Below are 15,000 nucleotides of genomic sequence, written 5' to 3'. Positions count from 1 at the left end.
ATGCCAAACCGGGTCGTCTCGGTCTCGCCGCAGTACGGTCGCGCCGGGGCCTGCGGGGCGGCGCGGGGAGCGCACGCTCACGCGGCGGCCGGGGCGCTAGAGTGCGACCCGCAGTGGGTAGGAACCGTCCACCCGACGTCGGACGAGCCGAGGCCGATGGGGGCCCTACCAAGGCGGGTCATGAGTGCCAGTCGGTCAGTTGGGTGAGGGGGTACTCGGAGGCCCGCCGGGAGCAGACGGGCGACCGGGGATGGGGGGCGTACGCGGGCGGGCGCCGGGAGAAGACGGCCCGTCCGGGGTCGAATCTCGGCCTGTGTTTTCGGAGCCGGCCGGGCATCACGCTCCCTCCTTGGATGGACAACATTCGTAGTTGACACTTTGTGTCATTTTATCCGAGCGGGCGGGCGCCTCGAGAGGCGGACCGTCCGGGGCGACTCTCGGCCTGTGTTTTCGGAGCCGGCCGGGCATCACGCTCCCTCCTTGGATGGACAACATTCGTAGTTGACACTTTGTGTCATTTTATCCGAGCGGGCGGGCGCCTCGAGAGGCGGACCGTCCGGGGCGACTCTCGGCCTGTGTTTTCGGAGCCGGCCGGGCCTCACGCTCCCTCCTTGGATGGACAACATTCGTAGTTGACACTTTGTGTCATTTTATCCGAGCGGGCGGGCGCCGCGAGGCGGACCGTCCGGGGCGACTCTCGGCCTGTGTTTTCGGAGCCGGCCGGGCATCACGCTCCCTCCTTGGATGGACAACATTCGTAGTTGACACTTTGTGTCATTTTATCCGAGCGGGCGGGCGCCTCGAGAGGCGGACCGTCCGGGGCGACTCTCGGCCTGTGTTTTCGGAGCCGGCCGGGCCTCAAGCTCCCTCCTTGGATGGACAACATTCGTAGTTGACACTTTGTGTCATTTTATCCGAGCGGGCGGGCGCCGCGAGGCGGACCGTCCGGGGCGACTCTCGGCCTGTGTTTAAGGAGCCGGCCGGGCATCACGCTCCTTCCTTGGATGGACAACATTCGCAGTTGACACTTTGTGTCATTTTATCCGAGCAGACGGGCGCCTCGAGAGGCGGACCGTCCGGGGCGACTCTCGGCCTGTGTTTTCGGAGCCGGCCGGGCATCACGCTCCCTCCTTGGATGGACAACATTCGTAGTTGACACTTTGTGTCATTTTATCCGAGCGGGCGGGCGCCTCGAGAGGCGGACCGTCCGGGGCGACTCTCGGCCTGTGTTTTCGGAGCCGGCCGGGCCTCAAGCTCCCTCCTTGGATGGACAACATTCGTAGTTGACACTTTGTGTCATTTTATCCGAGCGGGCGGGCGCCGCGAGGCGGACCGTCCGGGGCGACTCTCGGCCTGTGTTTAAGGAGCCGGCCGGGCATCACGCTCCTTCCTTGGATGGACAACATTCGCAGTTGACACTTTGTGTCATTTTATCCGAGCAGACGGGCGCCTCGAGAGGCGGACCGTCCGGGGCGACTCTCGGCCTGTGTTTTCGGAGCCGGCCGGGCATCACGCTCCCTCCTTGGATGGACAACATTCGTAGTTGACACTTTGTGTCATTTTATCCGAGCGGGCGGGCGCCTCGAGAGGCGGACCGTCCGGGGCGACTCTCGGCCTGTGTTTTCGGAGCCGGCCGGGCCTCAAGCTCCCTCCTTGGATGGACAACATTCGTAGTTGACACTTTGTGTCATTTTATCCGAGCGGGCGGGCGCCGCGAGGCGGACCGTCCGGGGCGACTCTCGGCCTGTGTTTAAGGAGCCGGCCGGGCATCACGCTCCTTCCTTGGATGGACAACATTCGCAGTTGACACTTTGTGTCATTTTATCCGAGCAGACGGGCGCCGCGAGGCGGACCGTCCGGGGCGACTCTCGGCCTGTGTTTTCGGAGCCGGCCGGGCATCACGCTCCCTCCTTGGATGGACAACATTCGTAGTTGACACTTTGTGTCATTTTATCCGAGCAGACGGGCGCCGCGAGGCTGACCGTCCGGGGCGACTCTCGGCCTGTGTTTAAGGAGCCGGCCGGGCATCACGCTCCTTCCTTGGATGGACAACATTCGCAGTTGACACTTTGTGTCATTTTGTTCGGCCTGTGTTTAAGGAGGCGGCCGTCCTCCACTCGGTCCGTGTTTAAGGAGCGACACTCGCGCTCCGGTTCGGCCTGTATTTAGGGAGGCGGCCGTCCTCCGCTTGGTCTGTGTTAAGGGCGACACTCGGTCCATGTTTGAGGAGCCTGGCCCTGACGCTCCTCTCCGGCCTGTGTTTAAGGAGGCGGCCGTCCTCCCCTTGGTCTGTGTTAAGGGCGACACTCGGTCCATGTTTGAGGAGCCTGGCCCTGACGCTCCTCTCCGGCCTGTGTTTAAGGAGGCGGCCGTCCTCCCCTTGGTCTGTGTTAAGGGCGACACTCGGTCCATGTTTGAGGAGCCTGGCCCTGACGCTCCTCTCCGGCCTGTGTTTAAGGAGGCGGCCGTCCTCCCCTTGGTCTGTGTTAAGGGCGACACTCGGTCCATGTTTGAGGAGCCTGGCCCTGACGCTCCTCTCCGGCCTGTGTTTAAGGAGGCGGCCGTCCTCCCCTTGGTCTGTGTTAAGGGCGACACTCGGTCCATGTTTGAGGAGCCTGGCCCTGACGCTCCTCTCCGGCCTGTGTTTAAGGAGGCGGCCGTCCTCCCCTTGGTCTGTGTTAAGGGCGACACTCGGTCCATGTTTGAGGAGCCTGGCCCTGACGCTCCTCTCCGGCCTGTGTTTAAGGAGGCGGCCGTCCTCCCCTTGGTCTGTGTTAAGGGCGACACTCGGTCCGTGTTTAAGGAGCCTGGCCCTCGCGCTCCGGTTCGGCCTGTATTTAGGGAGGCGGCCGTCCTCCGCTTGGTCTGTGTTAAGGGCGACACTCGGTCCATGTTTGAGGAGCCTGGCCCTGACGCTCCTCTCCGGCCTGTGTTTAAGGAGGCGGCCGTCCTCCCCTTGGTCTGTGTTAAGGGCGACACTCGGTCCGTGTTTAAGGAGCCTGGCCCTCGCGCTCCGGTTCGGCCTGTATTTAGGGAGGCGGCCGTCCTCCGCTTGGTCTGTGTTAAGGGCGACACTCGGTCCGTGTTTAAGGAGCCGGCCCTGACGCTCCTCTTCGGCCTGTGTTTAAGGAGGCGGCCGTCCTCCACTTCCTTCCATGCACCACCACATTCGCAGTTGACACTTTGCCATTTTTTCAGAGAGGTGACACTTAGTCGTTTTTTCGAAAGTTGACACTTAGCCGTTTTTTCGAAAGTTGACACTTTGCCGTTTTTTCAGAGAGGTGACACTTTGTCGTTTTTTCGAAAGTTGACACTTAGCCGTTTTTTCGAAAGTTGACACTTAGCCGTTTTTTCGAAAGTTGACACTTAGCCGTTTTTTCGAAAGTTGACACTTAGTCACTTTTTCGCCACAGTGACACCTCCAGCGCGTGCCACGGCGCTTTTCAGGTCTTCTATCCGACCTTGTGCTGTCGAGGACGGCGTGTCCGACGCCGTGGGGAGACCAGCACCATCTCCTCCATACTCGTAAACGGGGTGCTTTGGAAAACGGGGGGAAAGTCGATGAGTACACTGACTACTGGGACCATTTCATTGTACTCTGGCGCACCTGAAGACCAAAAAAGGTACTGCACCTTAGCCCGGGTACCTCACCCCCTGGTACCTCGAGGAGAACTTAGAAAAATTTCGACAAATTTTTGGTGAGCTCCAGGGAGAGAGGCTGATTTTTCGCTTTTTGAGGCCGACCGCCGAACCGGCGCGGGGCGGACTCACAAGCCCCGCAGAGCCGTGGGCACTTAGTCGTTTTTTCAGAGAGGCGACACTTAGTCGTTTTTTCAGAGGCGACACTTAGTCGTTTTTTCGAAAGTTGACACTTAGCCGTTTTTTCGAAAGTCGACACTTAGCCGTTTTTTTGGAAAGTTGACACTTAGTCGTTTTTTCGAAAGTTGACACTTAGTCGTTTTTTCGCCACAATTGGCTCTGAGCTCCAGGGGAGAGCCTGGTTTTGCCTTATTTCAGGCCGGCTGGGGAACCGGCGCGGGTCGGATGCACGAGCCCGGCAGAGCCGTGGGCACTTAGAAAATTTTCGCCGATTAAGCTGGGACCTCCAGGCGGAGACCGGCATTCCTCGTCCTCGGGGTTCGACCCAGGAACCGGCGCTGGGCAGACGCCGTAGCCACGCAGAGCCGTGGGCACTTAGAAAATATTCGCCAAGTTGGCTCTGAGCTCCAGGCGGAGAGGCTGGTTTTGCCTTATTTCAGGCCGGCTGGGGAACCGGCGCGGGTCGGATGCACGAGCCCGCAGAGCCGTGGGCACTTTGCCATTTTCTCAGAGTCGACACTTAGTCGTTTTTTCAGAGAGGCGACACTCTGTCGTTTTTTCGAAAGTTGACACTTTGCCGTTTTTTCAGAGAGGCGACACTTAGCCGTTTTTTCGAAAGTTGACACTTAGCCGTTTTTTCGAAAGTCGACACTTAGCCGTTTTTTCAGAGATGTGACACTTTGCCGTTTTTTCGAAAGTCGACACTTAGCCGTTTTTTCAGAGATGTGACACTTAGAAACTTTTTGCCAAGTTGGCTGTGAGCTCCAGGAGGAGACCGTTATTTTTCGTCATTCGAGGCCGACTGCGGAACCGGCGCTGGGCGGACGCCAAAGCTCGGCAGGGCCGTGGGCACTTAGAAACTTTTTGCCAAGTTGGCTGTGAGCTCCAGGAGGAGACCGTTATTTTTCGTCATTCGAGGCCGACTGCGGAACCGGCGCTGGGCGGACGCCAAAGCTCGGCAGGGCCGTGGGCACTTAGAAACTTTTTGCCAAGTTGGCTGTGAGCTCCAGGAGGAGACCGTTATTTTTCGTCATTCGAGGCCGACTGCGGAACCGGCGCTGGGCGGACGCCAAAGCTCGGCAGGGCCGTGGGCACTTAGAAACTTTTTGCCAAGTTGGCTGTGAGCTCCAGGAGGAGACCGTTATTTTTCGTCATTCGAGGCCGACTGCGGAACCGGCGCTGGGCGGACGCCAAAGCTCGGCAGGGCCGTGGGCACTTAGAAACTTTTTGCCAAGTTGGCTGTGAGCTCCAGGAGGAGACCGTTATTTTTCGTCATTCGAGGCCGACTGCGGAACCGGCGCTGGGCGGACGCCAAAGCTCGGCAGGGCCGTGGGCACTTAGAAACTTTTTGCCAAGTTGGCTGTGAGCTCCAGGAGGAGACCGTTATTTTTCGTCATTCGAGGCCGACTGCGGAACCGGCGCTGGGCGGACGCCAAAGCTCGGCAGGGCCGTGGGCACTTAGAAACTTTTTGCCAAGTTGGCTGTGAGCTCCAGGAGGAGACCGTTATTTTTCGTCATTCGAGGCCGACTGCGGAACCGGCGCTGGGCGGACGCCAAAGCTCGGCAGGGCCGTGGGCACTTAGAAACTTTTTGCCAAGTTGGCTGTGAGCTCCAGGAGGAGACCGTTATTTTTCGTCATTCGAGGCCGACTGCGGAACCGGCGCTGGGCGGACGCCAAAGCTCGGCAGGGCCGTGGGCACTTAGAAACTTTTTGCCAAGTTGGCTGTGAGCTCCAGGAGGAGACCGTTATTTTTCGTCATTCGAGGCCGACTGCGGAACCGGCGCTGGGCGGACGCCAAAGCTCGGCAGGGCCGTGGGCACTTAGAAACTTTTTGCCAAGTTGGCTGTGAGCTCCAGGAGGAGACCGTTATTTTTCGTCATTCGAGGCCGACTGCGGAACCGGCGCTGGGCGGACGCCAAAGCTCGGCAGGGCCGTGGGCACTTAGAAACTTTTTGCCAAGTTGGCTGTGAGCTCCAGGAGGAGACCGTTATTTTTCGTCATTCGAGGCCGACTGCGGAACCGGCGCTGGGCGGACGCCAAAGCTCGGCAGGGCCGTGGGCACTTAGAAACTTTTTGCCAAGTTGGCTGTGAGCTCCAGGAGGAGACCGTTATTTTTCGTCATTCGAGGCCGACTGCGGAACCGGCGCTGGGCGGACGCCAAAGCTCGGCAGGGCCGTGGGCACTTAGAAACTTTTTGCCAAGTTGGCTGTGAGCTCCAGGAGGAGACCGTTATTTTTCGTCATTCGAGGCCGACTGCGGAACCGGCGCTGGGCGGACGCCAAAGCTCGGCAGGGCCGTGGGCACTTAGAAACTTTTTGCCAAGTTGGCTGTGAGCTCCAGGAGGAGACCGTTATTTTTCGTCATTCGAGGCCGACTGCGGAACCGGCGCTGGGCGGACGCCAAAGCTCGGCAGGGCCGTGGGCACTTAGAAACTTTTTGCCAAGTTGGCTGTGAGCTCCAGGAGGAGACCGTTATTTTTCGTCATTCGAGGCCGACTGCGGAACCGGCGCTGGGCGGACGCCAAAGCTCGGCAGGGCCGTGGGCACTTAGAAACTTTTTGCCAAGTTGGCTGTGAGCTCCAGGAGGAGACCGTTATTTTTCGTCATTCGAGGCCGACTGCGGAACCGGCGCTGGGCGGACGCCAAAGCTCGGCAGGGCCGTGGGCACTTAGAAACTTTTTGCCAAGTTGGCTGTGAGCTCCAGGAGGAGACCGTTATTTTTCGTCATTCTAGGCCGGCTGCAGAACCGGCGCGGGTCGGATGCACGAGCCCGCAGAGCCGTGGGCACTTTGCCACTTTTTCGCCACAATTGGCTGTGAGCTCCAGGAGGAGACCGTTATTTTTCGTCATTCTAGGCCGGTTGCAGAACCGGCGCGGCTCGGATGCACGAGCCCGCAGAGCCGTGGGCACTTAGAAAATTTTCAGAGAGGCGACACTTTGCCATTTTTTCAGAGAGGTGACACTTAGTCGTTTTTTCGAAAGTTGACACTTAGCCGTTTTTTCGAAAGTTGACACTTAGTCGTTTTTTCGAAAGTTGACACTTAGTCGTTTTTTCGCCAAAGTGCCCACCTCCAGCGCGTGCCACGGCGCTTTCCAGGTCTTCTATCCGACCTTGTGCTGTCGAGGACGGCGTGTCCGACGCCGTGGGGAGACCAGCACCATCTCCTCCATACTCGTAAACGAGGTGCTTTGGAAAACGGGGGGAAAGTCGATGAGTACACTGACTACTGGGACCATTTCATTGTACTCTGGCGCACCTGAAGACCAAAAAAGGTACTGCACCTTAGCCCGGGTACCTCACCCCCTGGTACCTCGAGGAGAACTTAGAAAAATTTCGACAAATTTTTGGTGAGCTCCAGGGAGAGAGGCTGATTTTTTGCTTTTTGAGGCCGACCGCCGAACCGGCGCGGGGCGGACTCACAAGCCCCGCAGAGCCGTGGGCACTTAGTCGTTTTTTCGAAAGTTGACACTTAGCCGTTTTTTCGAAAGTTGACACTTAGCCGTTTTTTCGAAAGTCGACACTTAGCCGTTTTTTCGAAAGTTGACACTTAGTCGTTTTTTCGCCGATTTTGCTGGGACCTCCAGGCGAGGACCGGCGTTTTTCGTCTTCCGGGTCCGACCCGGGAACCAGCGCCGAGCGGACACATTCGCTCGCTAGTGCCGTTGGCACTTAGAAAATTTTTCGTTTGTCATGAGCTCCGGGCGGAGACCGGCGTTTTTCGTCTTCCGGGTTCGACCCGGGAACCAGCGCCGAGCGGACACATTCGCTCGCTAGTGCCGTTGGCACTTAGAAAATTTTTCGTTTGTCATGAGCTCCGGGCGGAGAGCGGCGTTTTTCGTCTTCCGGGTTCGACCCGGGAACCAGCGCCGAGCGGACACATTCGCTCGCTAGTGCCGTTGGCACTTAGAAAATTTTTCGTTTGTCATGAGCTCCGGGCGGAGACCGGCGTTTTTCGTCTTCCGGGTTCGACCCGGGAACCAGCGCCGAGCGGACACATTCGCTCGCTAGTGCCGTTGGCACTTAGAAAATTTTTCGTTTGTCATGAGCTCCGGGCGGAGACCGGCGTTTTTCGTCTTCCGGGTTCGACCCGGGAACCAGCGCCGAGCGGACACATTCGCTCGCTAGTGCCGTTGGCACTTAGAAAATTTTTCGTTTGTCATGAGCTCCGGGCGGAGAGCGGCGTTTTTCGTCTTCCGGGTTCGACCCGGGAACCAGCGCCGAGCGGACACATTCGCTCGCTAGTGCCGTTGGCACTTAGAAAATTTTTCATTTGTCATGAGCTCCGGGCGGAGAGCGGCGTTTTTCGTCTTCCGGGTTCGACCCGGGAACCAGCGCCGAGCGGACACATTCGCTCGCTAGTGCCGTTGGCACTTAGAAAATTTTTCGTTTGTCATGAGCTCCGGGCGGAGAGCGGCGTTTTTCGTCTTCCGGGTTCGACCCGGGAACCAGCGCCGAGCGGACACATTCGCTCGCTAGTGCCGTTGGCACTTAGAAAATTTTTCGTTTGTCATGAGCTCCGGGCGGAGACCGGCGTTTTTCGTCTTCCGGGTTCGACCCGGGAACCAGCGCCGAGCGGACACATTCGCTCGCTAGTGCCGTTGGCACTTAGAAGATTTTTCGTTTGTCATGAGCTCCGGGCGGAGACCGGCGTTTTTCGTCTTCCGGGTTCGACCCGGGAACCAGCGCCGAGCGGACACATTCGCTCGCTAGTGCCGTTGGCACTTAGAAAATTTTTCGTTTGTCATGAGCTCCGGGCGGAGACCGGCATTTTTCGTCATTCGAGGCCGACGGGGGAACCAGCCGGAGCGGACACGTTTGCTCGGAAGAGCCGTTGGCACTTAGAAAAAATTCCGTGTCTCGTGAGCTCCAGGGGGGACAGGCTGGTTTTATTCATCCGTAGCCGACATGGGAACCAGCGCGGAGCGGATTGGTGTTGCGCTGGCATATACCTCATCTCTCTCAGGAGTCCCCCCCTTATACGTGCCGATGGTGTTTTGGAAAACGGGGGGTAACTGGATGAGTACACTGACTAGGGGGACCAGTACACTAGCGAGGGGGACCAGTACACTGACTAGTGGGACCAACACACTATGAGCGCCTGGTACCTAAAATGGAAGTATAGAGGCCGAATTTCGGGCAAGATCACGCCGGGTTAGGCTTCCAGGACCTCGGCTAAGCAATTTTAACGGGTCGCCCGGTTCTTTTTTGATCCAGCCCGGTTCTTTTTTTTATCCAGCCCGGTTCTTTTTACACTTCCAGCTGGAGCTCGGGAGCGGCTTTTTGCACAAGAACACGCCGTGTTAGGCTTCCAGGACCTCGGCTAAGCAATTTTAACGGGTCGCCCGGTTCTTTTTTTTTATCCAGCCCGGTTCTTTTTTTATCCAGCCCGGTTCTTTTTACACTTCCAGCTGGAGCTCGGGAGCGGCTTTTTGCACAAGAACACGCCGTGTTAGGCTTCCAGGACCTCGGCTAAGCAATTTTAACGGGTCGCCCGGTTCTTTTTTTTATCCAGCCCGGTTCTTTTTTTATCCAGCCCGGTTCTTTTTACACTTCCAGCTGGAGCTCGGGAGCGGCTTTTTGCACAAGATCACGCCGTGTTAGGCTTCCAGGACCTCGGCTAAGCAATTTTAACGGGTCGCCCGGTTCTTTTTTGATCCAGCCCGGTTCTTTTTTTTATCCAGCCTGGTTCTTTTTACACTTCCAGCTGGAGCTCGGGAGCGGCTTTTTGCACAAGAACACGCCGTGTTAGGCTTCCAGGACCTCGGCTAAGCAATTTTAACGGGTCGCCCGGTTCTTTTTTGATCCAGCCCGGTTCTTTTTTTTATCCAGCCTGGTTCTTTTTACACTTCCAGCTGGAGCTCGGGAGCGGCTTTTTGCACAAGATCACGCCGTGTTAGGCTTCCAGGACCTCGGCTAAGCAATTTTAACGGGTCGCCCGGTTCTTTTTTGAACCAGCCCGGTTCTTTTTTTGATCCAGCCCGGTTCTTTTTAAACTTCCAGCTGGAGCTCGGGAGCGGCTTTTTGCACAAGATCACGCCGGGTTAGGCTTCCAGGACCTCGGCTAAGCAATTTTAACGGGTCGCCCGGTTCTTTTTTGATCCAGCCCGGTTCTTTTTTTTATCCAGCCTGGTTCTTTTTACACTTCCAGCTGGAGCTCGGGAGCGGCTTTTTGCACAAGATCACGCCGTGTTAGGCTTCCAGGACCTCGGCTAAGCAATTTTAACGGGTCGCCCGGTTCTTTTTTGATCCAGCCCGGTTCTTTTTTTATCCAGCCCGGTTCTTTTTACACTTCCAGCTGGAGCTCGGGAGCGGCTTTTTGCACAAGATCACGCCGTGTTAGGCTTCCAGGACCTCGGCTAAGCAATTTTAACGGGTCGCCCGGTTCTTTTTTGATCCAGCCCGGTTCTTTTTTTTATCCAGCCCGGTTCTTTTTACACTTCCAGCTGGAGCTCGGGAGCGGCTTTTTGCACAAGATCACGCCGTGTTAGGCTTCCAGGACCTCGGCGAAGCAATTTTAACGGGTCGCCCGGTTCTTTTTTGATCCAGCCCGGTTCTTTTTTTTATCCAGCCCGGTTCTTTTTACACTTCCAGCTGGAGCTCGGGAGCGGCTTTTTGCACAAGATCACGCCGGGTTAGGCTTCCAGGACCTCGGCTAAGCAATTTTAACGGGTCGCCCGGTTCTTTTTTGATCCAGCCCGGTTCTTTTTTTATCCAGCCCGGTTCTTTTTACACTTCCAGCTGGAGCTCGGGAGCGGCTTTTTGCACAAGATCACGCCGGGTTAGGCTTCCAGGACCTCGGCTAAGCAATTTTAACGGGTCCCCCGGTTCTTTTTTGATCCAGCCCGGTTCTTTTTTTATCCAGCCCGGTTCTTTTTACACTTCCAGCTGGAGCTCGGGAGCGGCTTTTTGCACAAGATCACGCCGTGTTAGGCTTCCAGGACCTCGGCTAAGCAATTTTAACGGGTCGCCCGGTTCTTTTTTGAACCAGCCCGGTTCTTTTTTTGATCCAGCCCGGTTCTTTTTAAACTTCCAGCTGGAGCTCGGGAGCGGCTTTTTGCACAAGATCACGCCGGGTTAGGCTTCCAGGACCTCGGCTAAGCAATTTTAACGGGTCGCCCGGTTCTTTTTTGATCCAGCCCGGTTCTTTTTTTTATCCAGCCTGGTTCTTTTTACACTTCCAGCTGGAGCTCGGGACCGGCTTTTTGCACAAGATCACGCCGTGTTAGGCTTCCAGGACCTCGGCTAAGCAATTTTAACGGGTCGCCCGGTTCTTTTTTGATCCAGCCCGGTTCTTTTTTTATCCAGCCCGGTTCTTTTTACACTTCCAGCTGGAGCTCGGGAGCGGCTTTTTGCACAAGATCACGCCGTGTTAGGCTTCCAGGACCTCGGCTAAGCAATTTTAACGGGTCGCCCGGTTCTTTTTTGATCCAGCCCGGTTCTTTTTTTTATCCAGCCCGGTTCTTTTTACACTTCCAGCTGGAGCTCGGGAGCGGCTTTTTGCACAAGATCACGCCGGGTTAGGCTTCCAGGACCTCGGCAAAGCAATTTTAACGGGTCCCCCGGTTCTTTTTTGATCCAGCCCGGTTCTTTTTTTATCCAGCCCGGTTCTTTTTACACTTCCAGCTGGAGCTCGGGAGCGGCTTTTTGCACAAGATCACGCCGGGTTAGGCTTCCAGGACCTCGGCTAAGCAATTTTAACGGGTCCCCCGGTTCTTTTTTGATCCAGCCCGGTTCTTTTTTTATCCAGCCCGGTTCTTTTTACACTTCCAGCTGGAGCTCGGGAGCGGCTTTTTGCACAAGATCACGCCGTGTTAGGCTTCCAGGACCTCGGCTAAGCAATTTTAACGGGTCGCCCGGTTCTTTTTTGATCCAGCCCGGTTCTTTTTCCACTTCCAGCTGGAGCTCAGCAGCGGCTTTTTGCACAAGATCACGCCGGGTTAGGCTTCCAGGACCTCGGCTAAGCACTTCTAACGGGTCGCCCGGTTCTTTTTTTGAACCAGCCCGGTTCTTTTTACACTTCCAGCTGGAGCTCAGCAGCGGCTTTTTGCACAAGATCACGCCGGGTTAGGGTTCCAGGACCTCGGCTAAGCAATTTTAACGGGCCGCCCGGTTCTTTTTTTGATCCAGCCCGGTTCTTTTTACACTTCCAGCTGGAGCTCAGCAGCGGCTTTTTGCACAAGATCACGCCGGGTTAGGCTTCCAGGACCTCGGCTAAGCACTTCTAACGGGCCCTGGTCCACCCCTGCCAGCGCATTTCAAAACTTGGCATTAATTTCGACCTAAGAGACGAAGTCTGATTTTTTTCTACCACTTGGGCGGCCTTTTTGCACCCAGAACACCCGCACCGGCACCATAAATTCGAAGGGTGCCGAGTGCGTCGGCGCAGATTCTGCGACGGAGTGACACTTCCCTCTTGTGGACATTCGGCGGTAGGTGAAATGCGCACTCGGTCTTCTCTTTTCTTTTCCTTCCAGTGAAACTTTGGCAACATTCTGCGAGCTGCTGGCTTCCAGAACCTCGGCCAAGCAGGTGGAGGATTTTTTTCCACTTCCAGCTGGAGGTGAGGAGGGACTTTTTGGGCAAGATCACGCCGACTTAGCAAGCAAGGTGGAAGTGCCAGCATGCTCCGTGGCTGGAAGTGTGGATGTGGAGCTCCAGCACCCTCCCTGCCTATGGAAGTGTGGAGCTCCAGCACCCTCCCTGCCTATGGAAGTGTGGAGCTCCAGCACCCTCCCTGCCTATGGAAGTGTGGAGCTCCAGCACCCTCCCTGCCTATGGAAGTGTGGAGCTCCAGCACCCTCCCTGCCTATGGAAGTGTGGAGCTCCAGCACCCTCCCTGCCTATGGAAGTGTGGAGCTCCAGCACCCTCCCTGCCTATGGAAGTGTGGAGCTCCAGCACCCTCCCTGCCTATGGAAGTGTGGAGCTCCAGCACCCTCCCTGCCTATGGAAGTGTGGAGCTCCAGCACCCTCCCTGCCTATGGAAGTGTGGAGCTCCAGCACCCTCCCTGCCTATGGAAGTGTGGAGCTCCAGCACCCTCCCTGCCTATGGAAGTGTGGAGCTCCAGCACCCTCCCTGCCTATGGAAGAGCCACCTCCGCGGGCATGCTGCTCAACCACGCCGGCCCAGAGTTCCAGCAGCTCGGCTACACTCTCTCACAAGCCCCGCCTGGAGCTCCCCAGCCCGCCCCTGGTACCTCAACTACCGAGGCCAGCCGCTCGACCAGGCCGGCCCAGAGTTCCAGCCGCTCGGCTTCACTCTCTCACAAGCCCCGCCTGGAGCTCCCCAGCCCGCCCCTGGTACCTCAACTACCGAGGCCAGCCGCTCGACCACGCCGGCGCAGAGTTCCAGCCGCTCGGATAAGCTCTGCCACTCTCCCGCTAAGCAGCCACCGGTAACGGGGAAATGTCGCCGCCTTGTGGACACGCCCTTGTAAATGAATGGGCTTTCGCACTTAGTGCAATTTTCGCCAGCTCCGTGGCTGCAAGTATGGAGCTATGGAGCCACCAGCCAGGCTGGAGCTCTGGAGCTATGGAAGTTTGGAGCTCTGGAGCTATGGAGCTATGGAGCTATGGAGCTATGGAGCTATGGAGCTCTGGGGCTATGGAGCTATGGAGCTATGGAGCTATGGAAGTATGGAGCTATGGAGCTATGGATGTATGGAGCTATGGAAGTATGGAGCTATGGAGCTATGGAAGTCTGGAGCTATGGAAGTATGGAGCTATGGAGCTATGGAAGTATGGAGCTATGGAGCTATGGAGCTATGGAGCTATGGAGCCACCAGCCAGCACCCTCCGTGGCTCAACCACACCGGCCCAGAGTTCCAGCCGCTCGGCTTCACTCTCTCACAAGCCCCGCCTGGAGCTCCCCAGCCCACCCCTGGTACCTCAACTACCGAGGCCAGCCGCTCGACCAGGCCGGCCGAGAGTTCCAGCCGCTCGGCTTCACTCTCTCACAAGACCCGCCTGGAGCTCCCCGGCCCACCCCTGGTACCTCAACTACCGAGGCCAGCCGCTCGACCACGCCGGCCGAGAGTTCCAGCCGCTCGGCTTCACTCTCTCACAAGACCCGCCTGGAGCTCCCCGGCCCACCCCTGGTACCTCAACTACCGAGGCCAGCCGTTCGACCACGCCGGCGCAGAGTTCCAGCCGCTCGGATAAGCTCTGTCACTCTCCTGCCGCGCAGCCACCGGTAACGGGGAAATGTCGCCGCCTTGTGGACACGCCCTTGTAAATGAATGGGCTTTCGCACTTAGTGCAATTTTCGCCAACTCTCTGACTGGAGCTATGGAAGTATGGAGCTATGGAGCCACCAGCCACCCAGGCTGGAGCTATGGAGCTCTGGAGGTATGGAGCTCTGGTGCTATGGAAGTATGGAGCTATGGAGCTATGGAAGTATGGAGCTATGGAGCTATGGAGCTCTGGAAGTATGGAGCTATGGTGCTATGGAGCTATGGAGCTATGGAGCTATGGAGCTCTGGAAGTATGGAGCTCTGGTGCTATGGAGCTATGGAGCTCTGGTGCTATGGAGCTATGGAGCTCTGGTGCTATGGAGCTCTGGTGCTATGGAGCTCTGGTGCTATGGAGCTATGGTGCTATGGAGCTATGGAGCTCTGGAGGTATGGAGCTCTGGAGGTATGGAGCTCTGGAGGTATGGAGCTCTGGTGCTATGGAGCTATGGAGCTCTGGTGCTATGGAGCTATGGAGCTCTGGTGCTATGGAGCTATGGAGCTCTGGTGCTATGGAGCTATGGAGCTATGGAGCCACCAGCCAGCACCCTCCGTGGCTGGATCAATGGAAGTGTTTTAGGTACCAGGCAGCCAAAGGGCCGGGGCCTCACGCTCGACCACGCCGGCGCAGAGTTCCAGCCGCTCGGATAAGCTCTGTCACTCACCCGCCGCGCAGCCACCGGTAACGGGGAAATGTCGCCGCCTGGCGGACACGCCGTTGTAAATGAATGGGCTTTCGCACTTAGTGCAATTTTCGCCAACTCTCTGACTGGAGCTATGGAAGTATGGAGCTATGGAGCCACCAGCCACCCAGGCTGGAGCGCTATGGAGCTCTGGAGCTATGGAGCTATGGAGCTCTGGTGCTATGGAGCTATGGAGCTCTGGTGCTATGGAGCTATGGAGCTGGTGCTATGGAGCTATGGAGCTCTGGTGCTATGGAGCTATGGAGCTCT

Source organism: Syngnathus leptorhynchus, unplaced genomic scaffold, assembly GCF_054491065.1.
Source record: "Syngnathus leptorhynchus isolate UIUO unplaced genomic scaffold, UIUO_Slep HiC_scaffold_199, whole genome shotgun sequence".
Classification (NCBI taxonomy): domain Eukaryota; kingdom Metazoa; phylum Chordata; class Actinopteri; order Syngnathiformes; family Syngnathidae; genus Syngnathus; species Syngnathus leptorhynchus.
The sequence above is the reverse complement of the archived record's forward strand: the minus strand, read 5'-3'. Positions refer to the sequence as shown.